The sequence below is a fragment of the Dasypus novemcinctus genome, chromosome 25, assembly GCF_030445035.2.
Source record: "Dasypus novemcinctus isolate mDasNov1 chromosome 25, mDasNov1.1.hap2, whole genome shotgun sequence".
Lineage (NCBI taxonomy): Eukaryota > Metazoa > Chordata > Mammalia > Cingulata > Dasypodidae > Dasypus > Dasypus novemcinctus.
In genome coordinates, this window is record NC_080697.1 from 42,773,532 (window position 1) to 42,790,782 (window position 17,251).

The following is a 17,251-nucleotide window of genomic DNA, read 5'->3' on the forward strand; positions in this document are numbered from 1 at the left end:
CAGCCTCAATTTGCCGGCTTTATATATGTAGGAGAGCCGTATTATAGAAATCATCTTGGGAATAACCTCTTTCCTCCACATTTCTCCTTAGCCATAAAAATGTGGAGGAAGATTTCCTCATTTTTTATTATCAGTAAAATGTTAACCTTCTGTAGGCTGGTTAATTTTCATATATTTCCTGAACTTAGTTCCAAAAATTTGTCCAAGATCAGAATATGAGCCAGCCCCCTTCCTCCCTCCCTCCCTCCCTCCCTCCCTCCCTCCCTTCCTTCCTTCCTTTCTTTCTCTCTTTCTCTCTTCCTTCCTTGCTTCCTTGCTTCCTTCCTTCCTTGCTTCCTTCCTTCCTTCCTTCCTTCCTTCCTTCCTTCCTTCCTTCCTTCCTTCCTTCCTTCCTTCCTTCCTTCCTTCCTTCCTTCCTTCCTCCCTCCCTCCCTCCCTCCCTTCCTCCCTCCCTTCCTTCCTTCCTTTCCTCCTATATTTCTTTTTTAGAGGAGAAATGGGCTTCAAAGATCATTTTGAACACTGCCTTATGAGAAATCCTTTCAACGGACAGAGCTGGCCAGAAAATGAATCCTTCTCATTTTTATCTGCTCTCCAAGTCAGAGGAGACCCGAAGACCCTCGTAGTCTCAAGAAGGACTTGAGAACTTCTATGTGTACTTAATAGGACTCCAGATTTGATGGTGTCTCTAGCCTCCAAGGGGGCTGGGTTCGTTCAATGACTCATTCAACTAAAAAATGAAAATCCCGAAACTGGTATAGTGCTTATCTTGCCTGTCACACTAGCCATGGGGACAGGAAAGAACTGGAGTGGCAATGGCTGTGGCATTTGTCTCTGTGTCCCAGCCCTCCCATCTCTGACCCAGTATCATTGGCTCTTGTCTTCCCTCTGCAACTTTTGCAGTGGGGTTTCTAGTGCCTGGCCCTCACTCAGGGCCTCCTCTTTAGTTCAAGGCCAGGGTCTGGGCATGTCAAGTGCCTCCCATCCCTGGGGACTGAATGCATCCCTCAGAGTTAAGCTATAGAGCCTCTACCCTAGTCGCCAAACTAGTTGCCCTCCCTCTGGAGAACTGGGTAGAGTTCCCAGGAACTGGGCTGGAGGAAATTTGAGAACCACCCACTTAGCCTTCCTATTGAAAATATTTCTGTCTGCTAAAATTTATCGGCATCTCCTTGGGAGAAGCACAGGGTTCTCCATTGTTTCCTGCCTTGGAGGGAGTTTGCCATTTTCCCGTCTCATTTTGGGATGTCAGCCCTGTTTTCCTGTTTCTGCAGGTTTCCCAGTCCTAGCCTTCCAGAGCTCTGACTGTTTATCTTTGCACCCCTTGGTCCTTGACCCTGAGGGCTTTCCAGGTCCAAGGTGACTTAGGGCTCTCGGTGGTCGCCCTCGATTTCTCTCAGTGGAGATGCAGGGTGACATGCTCCTCATCCCCCAGGACATTTGTTGTTCCAGGTATTGTGTGTGTGCAGACAAAACCCAAATGAACAGATAAGCAAAAGACTCTTTTAACTGCTCAGCGAAGATCCTTGGACTTGGATCCTGGGAACCTGGTCAAGCCACTTACCAGCTGAGCTCTGCAATTCTGGTGAAATACTTTAGCCTTGTGAAGCCTCACGTTCCTTATTTGTAAAATGGAAAAGATTAAAACACACCAACCAAGAAAGCTTTCCAGGGTTACTTTAGGGGTGATAACATCTAGGTCCTCAATAAATGTAGCTGTATTATATGGGTGTATTCGGCAAACACTGCTGCGAAGGCAAACGTTGCTCTGTGTGGAGATGGTTTTGAAAAGCATTCTAGAGCCTTCTCAGGAAACCAAACAGATAGGTGGGGGGCCGTTTAAGCATCAAATGCCCCCCCTGCTTGGGAAGAGAGAGGCTGGCAAGGGTAGGAGAAATGACCCACCGAGAACTCAGTGGCCCAGGAACTCTGGCGCCTGGAGGGAGCTGGTGTTCTCAGCCTGTCACCTGTCACCGTCACCGAGACGAGCTCGATTTCCTTGACACCCACACACAGACGAATGCCATGTTTTGTTCCTTCCTGATATGGTTCAGTATGCCTGTGTTTTCCGCCCTCCACAGACTCACCCAGTGCATCTTGGGTGGCACCTCCTCGCTCCCCTAACCCAAACCCTTTGCCTGGGTGACTGTGAGTCACACTGCACTCAGATGTCCTGGGTAGAGTGCTACCAATTTAATCCGTCATCATTGTTTGTCAAATGCCATTTTCTTTTCTGCAGGGCTTGGGAACGTTGAACTCTCCAGGAGGTTTAATTGATGCAGCCCTCTTCTTAAGTCTTCCACACATTCATTTCCTTTTGGTTTGCACCTTCACCCGTTTTTATCCTTTTCAGAAAGCATGATCGAAAGACAGCCACGTCACCTTTGACTGTACAGGTTAGCGTGAACCACTGCTAATTTGATTTTCTCAATACGGATAATTTTGATTTAAAGGAAAGAATACATAGAGTGACAGGCCAGAAATCTCAAGTGGGAAAACACCAGAGAGTGGCTGGCGCATTATTGTCTGCCTCGGAAATCATTTTGAATGAAACACAAGATCTCACCCTGGAATTTGACTGAGGGGGAAAGAGAAATGCAAGTGAATCCTTTTCCAGAATAATCAGAGAAGTCATAGAAGCACAGGACTTGGAGATTATGGGATCCACTTTTATAAGTTATGAACCTGAGGCTCAGAGAGGGGAAGAGATTTGCCTGAAAATACAGTTGATAGGAAGCCATGGGCCGGATTCGCCCTTGGCACAAGCCCGAGGTTGCAGCAGTGAGCGTTTGGCAGCCTCTGGTCTCCCCCTTCCCTGATGCTGAAGCTGTCTGGTGCTCCTGGCAGTCTGGTTCCTCCTGTGAAGGGGAAAATGGATCTGATAAATGACCCATGCCTCAGTGAGAAATAGGTTAATGTATCATCTCACCCAGGAGTATTGGCATTCTCATAGAGGAGAGGAAACTGAAGGAAAAGGTCTTCAACAGTGGGGATTCTGGCCTTCGAGGGTCAGCAGGACGTCCTGTCTACAAAGCCCGTCTCAGAGCTGGGGTCCTGGCAGGCAGGAGATGGGCACTGCTGTCCATACAAGAAGCCTTCCAGTGGCTCCGTGTGGACTGCTGCCGGCTGGTTTGACTCACCAAGGACCGAGTAAGCCGCTCTGAGGCCACAAGGAGGCACAGAAGGAGACTTGGGGGCCTCCAGGGCTCTTCTCAGGGGTGGGAGGGTTATTGGTGCCCCGTTGAAGAAACTGAGAAGCACAGCACGCAAAGGCTGAGGTGGACCTTGGGCCGCACTGAGTTTAGCCCTCTCCTTCGTCAGGGCTCTCAGGGAGGCTGAGCCATTGGCCTGGCCCAGACAAGATTGGAGCACAAGCCTCCTGATGCTGGTGTCCTCCAGGCTGGGTGCTCAATCCCAGCTGACATGACTGGGGCCCAGGAGTCTGTCTGGATCGCTTCCAGACTTTTCTTGTGCCGTGGGCTTCATTCTCACCTGCTACTACAAACCATACACTGAGCACTTCTTCCATGCCCCCCAGTTCTCCAGGCTGCTTGGCATGCACAGAGCTGAGTTTGACCCATTTCTTGCCGACTTGCTAGTTGAATGTGCTTCACTTCACTTCAGCGATCTCCCTTCCCTGTCTGTGAGTTCTGAGCTGGCCTTTTGGGTTGATAATTCAGTCCATTGATGCTTGGGGCCCCCAATCAGTAGCCTGGAAACCCTACTTCCCTCACTTGACTTGCTTTGTAAACTCAGCTTTCTGGCCAGCTGGGTTAACCATTTCCTGGCTACCATAACCTCTCCATTCTAGCACTCCATGAGTATATTTAATGGGTATCTATTTTATGTCAGGCACAATCCTAGAGGCTGAGGTTCAAGGATGATTAGGACATAATTAATGCCCTCAAGAACCCTAGCCTCGTGAAAGACAGATGTGATAAATAAATGGGGCAGAATGCTATTAATTCTACCTGGAGATGCTGAGGAAAGCTTCACGGAGAAGAGAATATTAGTTTTCCAGGCAGTATTTTAGGAAAGGGAATTCCATGAGATGAAATATGCCTATAAAAGGAATGAAAGGGAAAGATGTATCAGGGGAGAGGCAGTGAAAATTTTTAGCAGATGAGAAGATATGAAGCAGGAGACAGCGTTACGGCCCAGGAAGAATTGCAAAGAGGTTAACCCCACTGGCTAGGGGTACTGTCAGGGAGCTCTGGGGCTAGAATTAGAGGGACCAAGTAAGGTTAAATCACAGAGGCCTTTGAATTCAAGGGAACAGACATTAGAATCATTGTAGAACTTTGACTGCTGAAGTATCTCACTTCTAACCCAGCAGGAAATCCTGAAGGAGCTGCCTTCAAAATCAAGCTGAAAATTCAAACACCTCTCACTATCCCCCCACCAGATGTTCCCCTTCTTGAGGCCATCATCATCTTTAGGATGGTATATGGCCATAGCATCCTTGCTTGTCTTCTGCTTCACCCAGTAGCCAGGTGAAGGTGATACTGTACAGGGTGATACTGTACAAAATTAAGGAGCAGTTGTCATTCCATTGTTTAACACCTTGCAATAGCTTCTCATCTCCTTCCTAATAAAAGCCAAAGTCCTTGCCAAGGTCCACAAGCCAGATAGTCTGGTCCCCTCACATCTCTGACCTCATCTTCTCATCTTCCTCTGGGCTCTCCTATGGCCTCTTCGTTGCTTCCCAAACATACCAAAGCATCTCCTCCCTCAGGGCATTAGCACTAGCTGTTTCCTGAATCTGGAATCACAATAATTGTGATAATTCCCTCGTTTCCTTCAAATCTTTGCTCAGATACCTCCTTCACAACAAGTTCTTACCTGCTTACATTCTAAGCTTTCCCATGGGATTTTCCATCACCCTTTCTGACTTTGTCTTTCTCCACTGCCCTTATAGCTTTCTCTGGAAGACAGACTTTCAAGTGGCCCCTCCTGTTGTTCAAATCCTATACACTCCCCTCCCTTTGACTGTGGGTGGGATCAGTGACTTGCCTCTACCCAAAAGAAGATGGTAAAGTGATGGAATGTTACTCCTGCCATTGTATAACATTATATATAAGGTTTTGCTAGAAGATTCATTTTTTTGTTTTTATTTTTTAATTTTTTAATTTTGATTTTTTTGCAGAAGTACACACAGAGAGAAGTTTATTTTGGTAGCTCAAATTCATAAGGGATTTTTCTCTCTCATTTCTAGCAGGTAATCATTTAGTCTCTGCTTAAATATTTTTGTTTTTTTTTTTATTTTGTCAATTTTTTTTGTCTTTATTTTTTTTAATGTTACATTCAAAAAATATGAGATCTCCATATACCCCCCAGCCCCCTCACCCCACTCCTCCCCCCATAACAACGACCTCCTCCATCATCATGAGACACTCATTGCACTTGGTGAATGCATCTCTGAGTTCCGCTGCACCTCATGGTCATAGAAGATTCATTTTAGCACCTTGTTTTCCATTGTTGGCTTTGAAGTAGCATGTTGTCATGAAGTCTGTAGCCTCTAGGAAATTCTGCAACAACCTGAGGGAGCTTGGAAGAGGAACCTTCCCTGTTTGAGCCTCCAAATGAGAACACAGGGCTGCTGACCTCTTGAGTGCAACCTTGTGAGACCCTGGAGAAGACCCAGAAACTGTGAGATAAAAAATGTGTGTGGGGGAAGTGGACTTGGCCCAGTGGTTAGGGTGTCCATCTACCACATGGGAGGTCCGCGGTTCAAACCCCAGGCCTCATTGACCCGTGTGCAGCTGGCCCATGTGCAGTGTTGATGTGCGCAAGGAATGCTGTGCCACGCAGGGGTGTCCTCCATGTAGGGGAACCCCATGCTTAAGGAGTGCGCCCCACAAGGAGAGCTGCCCAGCGCGAAAGAAAGTGTAGCCTGCCCAGGAATGGTGCCGCACACATGGAGAGCTGACACACCAAGATGACGCAACAAAAAGAAACACAGATTCCCATGCCGCTGACAACAACAGAAGCGGACAAAGAACACGCAGCAAATAGATACAGAGAACAGACAACTGGGGCAGGGGGGAGAAGGGGAGAGAAATAAATAAATTTTTAAAAAATATGTGTGGTTGTAAGCCTCTGAGTTTGCAGTGATTTGTTACATGGCAATAAAAACCCTAACATCTAACAGTCTCTATATTTGTACTTATTTGTGTCTGTTTCCCCTCACTATGATGTAGGTTTAATGATATTAGGGATTTTTGTCTCTTTGCTTACTGTTTGCTTACTGCTACATCCTCAATGTCTAAAAGAGTGCTTTGACATAGTAGGTGCCCCATAAAGGTTTGTTGAATGAAGTGACATTTCATTATTTTATGCAGACAAATAATAGGCAAAGGGAGGAACATCTTGATTTGCAAAACATGAAGGGTTTCTATGCTGCAGATATAGCAGCGGCATCCCATTTAACTTTATATTGTCTGTAATCTCCTTTTGACAGTCCTTCCTTCCCTCAAATAGGAAGATGGAACGTGATAGTTGGAAGAGGACTCAGGAACTACCTTTATTCTTCAGATTAGGAAATTGGGCCTCAGAGAAGAGTGAAGACTTGCTCAGAGTCTTACAGCAAGTTGATGAGTTAGTGCTGTGAGCAGAAAACAAGAGCAAAACAAAGCAAATTAAAGCAAAGCAAAACAAAGCCGGTTGTCCCAGTTTTTAGTCCCGGGCAGTTACTCTGATTCTATGCCAAATTCTAAAACTTGATTAGCTGTAAAGTTAATTTCTCTTTCTTAACAATTGGTACAATGCTGAAATGAGTAATTATATGTTGTTTATAAATTTAAATACACTCTGAATATAATTTAATCCTGGTATTGAGCAAAATTATTTTTCTTAGGAAATAGTAGCCTGAACATGAACTAGGTAACAATAATTGTGAAGAAATGTGACATCACGTGAGCAAGGCTCCACAGTAGACAGTATATGTGATGCATCTTGAAGAGACTTATTTTACATGGCAGAAAATAGGTTTTGTGTATGTGAAGAATGGAAGCATACATTTTAGCTTAGATAATATGGAATCAGCCTTATTTTCTCTTTCTTTTCCAAGCAAGCATCTACATTCACTATGAGATGGAATTTGATAGACTTTTTGTTTTGCAGCAAATAAGCCTTGTGGACATATTGCAAATATAATTTTGAACCACATATTAAAAACTGTATAGGCTGAGATGATTTAATATTTAATGATATGTGTCTAATTAATACGATGTTATAGATTCGATCCAAAATTCAAGTTGTACATCCTTTTAGGCAATGCATTTATCATAAATTATTTGTGAGGTATTTTCATAGACATATGATGATGGTTAACATTTAAAATAAGCTTCTGTATTTTCAGATGAGTAAGGAGCAATGACACAGCCTTGGTGTTCATTTTTGAGCATTTTTATTACCTTAGAGAACAGATATTTTTTGTTCGTCTTTTTGTCTTGTAATTTGGGAAAATTATAGAGTTGAAGTACAGCTTTTTCTACACTTCAAAGATGCATAGCATTTGAAACTGTTTCAGGCTATAGGACTAGATTAAAAGCTCATGCTGAAATTCCATCATCAATGTAAATTCATCAAGACCCTATGCCCCCATTTCTGCTCAGTCTCCTGAGCACTCAGAGGAAAGGAACTAAGATGCACTTATTGAGTGCCTCTGATGCGTCAGGCACTGTGCTGTGGGAAACACTTGAGTGGGCCTTTATGATCTGGGTGAAAGCCTGGCAGAGAGAGGGCTCAGCACCGAGAGATACCTGGAGCCCTGCCCGCTTGCCACCAGCCCATCTGTCCCTCAGACATTGTCTAGGCCCTTCGGCCTTTCTCCCTCCTTCCCTTTGCGCCTTCTGTTCCTCTCTCCTTCCAATCTTGGGTTGCACCTGGACTCTCCCCTTATACCAGGGGTTCTTAACCCTTTTTTGTTCCACGGACCCCTTTGCCAGTCAGGTGAAAACCATGGACCCCATCTCAGAACGCAGCAGTAGAGGGTTTTGTGACACACCTGTACCAACCTGTCTGCACAAGAATAATGGTTTTCTGAATTTTCAATTCAAGCTCACAGACCCCCTGAAATCTGTCCGTGGACCCCTGGTTAAGAACCCCTGCATATACCATTTTGTCCCTTTGTTTCTGGCCTGCCTTTGCACCATTTCCTGCCTACACCCTCTCTGCTCGTGTGTTCTCTCTTTGTTTCACGCTGGCCTCTGCCCCAGGCATGCAGCAGCCGGGCTGGTGATCCATCCCACGGGCCTCCTGAGCATCTGCCTCCGACCTTGACCAGCTGCCGATCTAACTTCCTGGTAGCCCAATCACACACACTTCCTCCCGCATAAGCTGCAGCAGTACCCGTCTCTTGCCTGCCCTATATTATTTAATCCAAAGTATACCTGCGGGTAGCAGTGATGATTTGGGGGTGATTCAGCAAAAATTCCCCCTCTCTCTTTCTCTAATCTGCTGGCTGTGGAAAAAGTCATTTAATCTATGTTTGCCAATCATAATACTCCATCTCCTTAGTAACAACAGCCTGTTGGGTGAACACATGCCCTGAGCAGGGTTAATTAGAATCCTTCTGTGGGACGGATGAATGGATACAAGGAGAGGGAAACAAGTGCTTTTATCCCTTGTGGAGAAGCAAGTCAGAGTCTGTGGTGATGGAGCCTGTACAATGAAACCAAGCAGAGGCTGGCAGAGTTGAGTAGGGAGCCTGCAAGTGACCCGGTGGCACTTAGCGCTGGATTTCTGCAGCCCTGGGACCCATTGTGCTAGCCTTCCTGGCTACGTAAATCAATACATTCCTTGTCTTCTGGAACTCCTTCGGTCTGCATGTCTCTCACTTGTAATTGAAAAAATTCACAAGCATTTATGACCAACCTTCTAAGGATTGTTATCCTCAATTTACAGAAGAAACTGAGGTTCACCAGTGTGCTCAAAGTCTTGTAACTACTTCGTAGCACAGTTGGGATTCCCAGTTCTTACTTCTGACTCTGCATTTGTGCTCCCCCCACCTGAAAGACGCCCTTACTGCTTCTGTGAAATGATCTACAGAGAGGAAGCAACAGAATGAGCTGCATAAATAACAAACAAAAATGGAAGAGCCAAAGAAAAAACACATGTCTTTGAAACAGCAAATACTTATAAGCATTAACATTGGAATCAAAGCCCAGGATTCCATTCTTAAACATTTAGAACTGTTGTCTAACAATTACCTACTTTAAAGATAAAGAAGAGGATGGTTAGTGACCTTAGCAATTGAGACATTTCATGTACATTTTTTAAAATAAGAGAAACTTTGAAGAGATGAGCCTCAGTAGTTTCAACCCTTCCTTTTCCTCTTCTTCTGGAGAAGTAAGTCAGCAGTGCTCTGATGATGGGAACACGGACCTCCTGGAGTAGGAGGCTGGTGAACGGAGTTGCAAGATGACAAGCCAAAGAGGAAATGTGATGAACTTGCTTGGAGAGAGAGAAGTTCTTTCTGGAACATTTGTCTCTGAGCTTCGTCTCTACTTTGGAAAACTAAAGGGCCATATTGGCCAGCAATTAGTCCTCAGTCCGCAAGCAAAGTTAGTGCTGGAAAGGACTTTGAAACCATTTCAGTAGACAGATTTCCACCTATCTGGGTTATCTGAAGATTCTTCAATTGGGATAGAATTGGGATAGCTGTTTTGGATTTTCCTTTTCAGCTGTGAAGGACTACTGACCAAGCTTCTTTAGGTGCTCTTTCTTCCTATCTTTGATTTAGTATTGCTTAACACAATAGCCTTCCTTTTGTCACAGACCATCTCTTCATTTATTAAACAGTCACCCAGCAATACTTTTTATCACTTTATTTTGGAAGTTTAAGTTTCACAGGACATTGCAAATGCAGTACAGAGAGTTCCTTTACCTAGTTTACCCCAATGTCAGTATCTTACCTAATCATAGTACATTGTCAAACATAGGAAATTGATGTTGGCACAGTGTTATTAACTCAGGAACATACCTTACCAGCAATAACTTTTAAGTATTTTTATGTTGAAATGTTTTACATTATCTTTCCCCTAGGACAGTGTTTCCCAAAGTTTGGTAATATGCCCCTGTATTTACGGAGTATAATTTCAGGTCGTATATGACATTAGTTTTAAATAATATTGAATCTTATAGAAGAGAGTAATGTCCTTTTCAGTTTTTATCAATCTATCCATTTCTGGTAAAAAGACGGTCTCAGCTGAGGGTTGGCATGTCTCTAACCTCTCTAACACTTGCTATTTTCTCTTTTTAACCAAAAGTGTATTAGCCAGCCTCAGCTCAGAATCTTCGGTAGGAGGCCCATTTGGCTAGAATTAGAAATACTGTTTTTGTTTTATTGTATTTATTTTTCTATAAGGCCAGATGTACCAGATTTCTGTTCATGATAATGACATAAAATGCGTTTTCAAATATATTTTTTGGTTAAAAAGTGGGTTGATTTAAAGATTAGATTAAGTAAATAATAACCCTGGAGGTCCTGTGCCTTGAAAACAATAGAGAAGGTACTACATTCCTTGCTGGCAACTGGGAGACTCTGATCTAGTTCCTGTGCAGGGTCCCTTTAGTCCCTTTACTAAATAGATCTATATGTTTCACCTAGCAGAGATTTAGGAAGATGGGGAGGACCCCAAAGCCCCGTTTAGGATGCTGCTTACAGGGACCCCCTCGCTGTCAGCTCCCTACTTTGATTGGCCAAGCAGACAGCTGCCTCACCCAAGGCCACACCCACCTCCAGAGACGCCCACGTCCAGTGACTCACTCATGTGGGGTTCTAAAGACCTGGATCCCTACTCTCACCTCAACTTGGGACGACTCTGGTGAGGCATCCTGGATTCACGACTCCCTTTAAGGTTGGATGAAGTTTCCCTGAGACTTCATCACAGCACAACTTAAAGAGTAGTCCCCAGGTAGACTCCTGCACATTAATCTCCATCTCAGAGCCTGCTTCCCAGGAAACACAACCTGTGAACACTGTTAGGTGTAGTCCAAGCAAGCTTATTCTGGGATGGTTTTGTAGAACTGGATCACCTACCTCTCTTTTGCCAATGAGAATCCTATCACTGGTGGTGGGTGAAGGGCATGTAATCCCTGACATAAAGTAACCACACAACTGCTAAAATTTTCACTCATGATGAAAGGAATGCACTTGCTGCAGGGATGTAGCAGGTGGTTGAGAAGTAGAGGGAAATTGTGATGTAAAGGCAATGGAACTGGGTTCCTCTTATTAAGTGTGAAAGGATAACAAGAAGCTAGTGTGATTAATTGGCAATTAAAAGCTAAGTGTGAAAGCCAGAGGGCTTCCTTGGTAGCACAAAAGAGGCACCCATCTTTTACTAGGCAGGACAGAAAAAGCTGAAGCGTTTGTCCCAGAACTTAAGAATAAGAATAGCTGAGACCCAATGAAGGTTAAAATACCAGGCAAAGAAGGTCTGCTATGCTAAGGTTAGGGAACGGGTTGTGAAAGAATAGGATCCTGACATTTGAAATAGCGTTGCTGCTTCTGAACATCTTGAGTTCCCAGATTCTCTTGAATCCTCAGTCTAAGAAATGGCTCACTCCTCCCTATTAAGAGCTCACACTACCCTTCATGCATGAAGATGATGAAGAGGCCTCTTCTCTGTAAGATAACATGTGTCCCCTTCAGGTACTGAACCCCATGACAACTCTGGGCCACAAGATCAGAACTAGCATTTAGTCATAACTCATCCCAGGTGGGTATATGCTGTCTCTGATAAGGGAGGAAAGGGACTACACCCAAAAGGTACTGAAGGACTCAGATACCAGCAGGCACTAGACTCTGGATTTGAAGGTACATGATCAAGAGAGGCAGAATATAATGTTGGATAAAGGAAAATTTATTGATATGGGAACCATCCCTTAGAATACAGGGTTGAACATCTTTGTAAGGATCCAGGAAAGTAGTGTGGAATGGTACAAAGATGGCTCCTGGATCATGAAAAATCAAGGCCACACTAACTGAGACTGAAATATCAGAATATACGTGGTAGATGGTGGAGGAAGTAATTTAAAGGCACAGCAAGGTGGGCATGCTAGAGCAAGTATAAGGCTGGAAACCCACTAGAGGACTATGTTCCAGCTGAAGACCTGAAAGATGCACCATTTAGCAAAGCAACAAGGAACCCAGCGGTGAGAGGGGCCCAACTATCAGAGAGAAATTCAGTGAGAAATTCCTCTGTAGGCCAGGGCTGATGATAGGAAGTGCTGTTAATGAATTTGGATCACTGATAGCAATTTGGATGGTAGAATCCAAGAATAATAGATGCCAGTTGTTAGAAGCCACTGGGTGGACACAATTATTAGAAGTAACAAGCTGGAAGGGGCAGATAGAGGAACCTGACAACTCAGATTTTTATGGTTATGTTTAAAAAACATGGTCTTCCTAGGGGCAAAATAAATGTGTAGGCAGCAAGAGTACTAAAAGTACAACTGAAAGTAAGAGGAATCTAGAATGGATTGTAAAGTTAGGTCATTTTGAACACTGTTGTAGCCCTAAGACCAGCAACAGTGGCAGAAGCTGCTCTTCATCTCACTCACCTTCTTCTTTGAACCCTGCTCCCCCCCAATAAGAATCATGAAGAAGTTACTATAAGAATGTAAACCAATAAGAGGTATACTATGTTGGCTGATGTAATACACAGCCCAGATTCCCCTGTAGAAAGGAGGGACTTACTTCCCCAACTGTTGGAACTGTTGCCAGTAGAAAGCTCTCAACCATCAGCTCCCTGTGGGAACTGCCTAGGTGAGGAGAGCCACCTCACCCAAGGCCACACCTCTTTCCTAGGGTGGCCCATATGCAATGATTGATTGCCATGGAGGGCTTAGGCCACTTGCCCCAATTCAGGGCAATTCTGAAGGGACAATCCAACTTCAGGGATCCCTGTAGAGTTGACTGGGTCCTGCATTGAGACTGGATCACAAATCAAGTTCTTCCTTTGCTCAGTCTTGTTTCTTTCCTTTCCTTTCCACAGGAATTTATCCTAAGAGTACTCCCTAATATACCGCTTGCATGCTGATCTCCATTCTAGGGTCTGCTTCCCAGGAAAACAGCCCATGATAGAAAAAGACACAGAATGGAGAAGTTTGGAAGGAAGCAGAGGGACATGAAAGTCCTGATGAAGGAATGTTTCTTCTCTTGAGACTATCAGGAAAAATCAGAGATGCTCGCTTGTCTTTAGAGACTTGGAGCTATTTCCTAAGCCTGCAGGTTAGCTACTATTTTGAAAACCTTGTGAAACTTAAGTACCTATTGGAAATATGTGGTTTTTACTAGAAATGCTTTATTGCTTACCTCATTTGTATATCTCCCATCCTCACTTTCAAATGTTGATTTTTTAGAAAACCAAAAAGGCTTAGAAAGCAGATTTGTCATTCATTTCTCCAAAGAAGAGCCAAGCAGCCACTCTCTGAAAAAATGCAAGATCACTTGATAACATCCTTGATCTCTCTCCATCTTCAGCTTCTTTGAAGCTGTGAGTGCATAGCCTGTACAGCTCCATGTTTTCAATATTCTTTGGGAAACATGATTTACAAAGTACTATGTGTACTATGAGTATAATATGTGACTTCCCACACCTTTCATAAATTTTGATTCAAATTCAACCAGGAAAGCACTCATGCTCCATTAAGGAGAGGACTTCTGAATTCTCCCCAGAATGATAGCTTCCTAAATGCAGCCTAGAGGAGGCCAGGCTAACCCCTATTCTCTGTGTGTTGGTTGGAGGACAGAGGACTGCAGTAAGAACAAGATGTCAGGAGCTCCCTGGCACCATTTTATTTTCCTCTTAGGAGTTTCTGTCTTCCTTCAGGATTTTTCCAGTCTGGGTATTGTCTTGTGACTCTGCTAATCATCCATCCTAACTTTCCAGGTCTTAAAATGGCTCTAGTTATCAAAGTGTACCAATGTGGAAAATTAAAGGGGACTGCAAGTTCTCATTCTCTGCAACTCCTCACTTTGGGAGGTGAAGCCTCATTTGCCTTGTTTTGACTCTAGGTTGGCCTTAGCAATTTCAGTCACTAGAATGCACAAGTGACGTTCTGAGGTTTCTGAGATTAATTCAAAAGAAACATGAAGCTTCTTCTTGGACCTTTTGGAACACTTGTAGCCTTGAAATACAATTCGAGGACTCTTACTGCCAGCTAGGGAGGTCACATGGAGGGGCCCTGAGACTCCATGGTGAGAAAGAATGGCCCAGCTGAGAACAGCCTTCAGCTGTCTCTGCCAAGGCACCCAGTATGTGAGGCAAGGAGCCTAATCCTTCCAAATACCAGCTTAATTCACTCAGTGATCTCAGTTGGTGCCATTTGGAGCAAAAGAATTGCCTACACAAACCCTGCCCAAATTCATGAGATATAATAAAGGGTTGCTTTTTAAAAGCTACTCAAGTTTTGGGATAATTTGTTACTCAGCAATTGATAATTGGAACAAATTTAGCTCAACACGAATGACATTTAGTGAGCACTGGATATTGGCTTTACTGCCTCTCACAGAAACCCTGCCTTTTCATGGAGTAGAATCATTGGAAGACTTTGAGGTGAAAGACTAGAGGGAGCTACAAGGAGTTACCATGTTTGCCTCCTACCATTTATAACATGCTGACTCTTATCTGTCTGCTACAGTCTCGGCTATTTATAATCTGGGAGGAATCTTATTCATCTATGTGTCATTCATAGCACCTGGCATAGTATTTTTCACATTGAGGGTATTCAGTAATTGTAGAAAGGATGAAATGATAAAAATAATGAATCCAAGTAGAATCGTCTGGAAGGAGATGAATTATGGTATGCTACAGGAAAAGTTAACACTAAACTTAAAATATCATTTGAAAACTTTCGAACTCTGTGGAAAAGGGGGTAGCAAGAGAGAAGGGGAGGAAATTGAAGCAGGAGTGGGGGTAGATAAAAGATAAAGAGGCTGGCTAAGAGTAAAGGTAATAGGGAGACAGTAATCAGAGGTAGTAGGAGATATAGAATTAAGTAATCTTATGGGGGAAATAATTGCCCTAGAACCGGGATGCTCTGATAATGAAAACCCTGCAGAGTTGTCAAAGAGAGTGAAGTCTGGACAAAAGATCCCTGATTTGAAATTCAGAGGTGTTTAGTGACCAGTGAGAAGCAGTGTAGTATATTGGAACCAGCATGAGCTTTGAGTTGTGGAAACTTGGGCTTAAACTCTCATCTTTGCTGCAATCTCTGAATTAGCTTCCTTTCAGGGTTAATAAAAAATTAAGGAAGTTAACATGCAAAAATATGCCTTAACAGCACCTGGAACAAGATCAACAATAAATATGAGGGAAGCATTTCATTTGAATGGTGGTAATGGAGGAGAAGTATTCATGAAAAAACAGAAGACAGTGGTTGTAGTAGTTCAACCATGAGGGGAGAGGAGAGAACACCCAGTTACAAAATGATGCTTCTGCATTAGCTTTGCTAATGGTCTGAATGATTAAAGGAAAATGTTTTATTTTCCTGAGGAGTTATTTAAATTATCAAAGAAATTAAATTTTGCTCTATAGAATGCTATGAGTAAATACCTTATTATGTCCTAATTATTTACAAACTGACAACCTAAGTCAATGTGTATTAGGCCAACTCTGCACCTTTAAGCAGCCCCTAACCCTCATTCTATAGAAACTAATGGAAATGAGGCCCCACAGCAGTGCCTAGATTTGTAGTTGCCATCTGTACAGTTCACCTCTGTGCATCTTGTACCCACTCTACGACCTGTTCTTGAGTTTCCTGGTTCTTGACTCCTTGAGTTATAGCTTGTTGGTAGTTTGTGCTGCCCTCTGATGGGGCCCTTGGCACTGCTTCCCTGGTACAATCTCCTGTGCCTTCTGTGCTTGGTGTACTTCAGTCACATTCCTGCTGAGTACAGTCAGCTGGATTATTCCTCATAGACCTAGCCCTTGTGAATAAGAAAGCATTCCTGCCAATGACTCAGTTCTGCATGTTTTATGTTAGAATAATCCAGAAACATTCCCTCTTTTCTGTGGCAACATTTTCCAGGTGAGCAGAAGGGACCAAGCTTGTAGTTTCTGAGATAAATTCTCATATTTTTTCTTCCGTCTTTGGTGTTCTCTCTCTTACCTTGTCTTCTCACCAACTTACCTTCACTGAATCAATCTGCCGCACTCCTGGAGACTTGTTGCTCGTTACACCATTCTCATTAGCTTGGGTAGTTGGCTCCAGCTGATTTCACCACATGCTTGTATATTACTGGGTGTTAAGCCTGGGCAAGTATCTTAAAGGCTTTCTGAGCCTGTTTCTCCTTTATAAAGTAGGAAACATAATATCTATTTTCCAGTGTTCTTATGATGATTAAATAAGAGTATGTCTTTTGAGTGTTTAATACAGAGTACTTGATAAAGGTGTGCTCCTTTTTTTTCTCTCTTTTTACTGAATGGAGGAGAACTTTGAATTAAATATAGTAAGCTTCTAAGTATATTTTAGGGAATTCAGTCTAGATAAAGCATGGCTATATGCTCGATGTTTTCCCTGACCACTTTGCCAAAAACACATGCATACACATGTGCACGTGTACACACACATACCCACAATAATAAATGCTTTAAAGTAAGAAAACTATTATGTTTTTAGGAAGCAGAATTTATCAAGCCACAATAGAGCTTGAGGAATAGAAATCATGATATTCATAGAATTTTAGAGCTGAAAGAAAAGTTACAGTTTAACCAGGCTCATTCAGAGATGAGGGGACAGAGGGCCTGTGGGTTCAAGTAACTTAGCATTGAGTGGAGCTTGGTGGAGAATACCACAGCAGAGCAGCCAGAATGCAGAGTCACTGTGTTCTATTGCTTCACTAAGTCACTCAGAAATCAAGTGTTGGAAACTGAATTAGAACTGAGGTCCCTTCCCCATAATGTAATTTTTTTGTGTGATTGAGGTACTATTAGCTGAGTCATAGGAAGAGACCATGGGACCTAGTGGGTAAAATAGATTGTACCTTCCTCTATAGGTTTCAGACCCTGTGAATGCCCCCTCTCTGGCCCAAAAATAGAAAGCAAGCATGATTATGATACTTTACTTTTATTGAATATTTTCCATGTGCAGGGAATCTAAGGGCTAGACACTGATTATTTTGTTTAATCCTCACCACAAATCTCTAAGGTTGGTAGTGTAGTAGTGTTATCCTGATTTCGTAGACAAGGAAACTGAGTCTAGAGAGATGAAGAACTTATATTGCAGTAAGTGGCTGAACTCC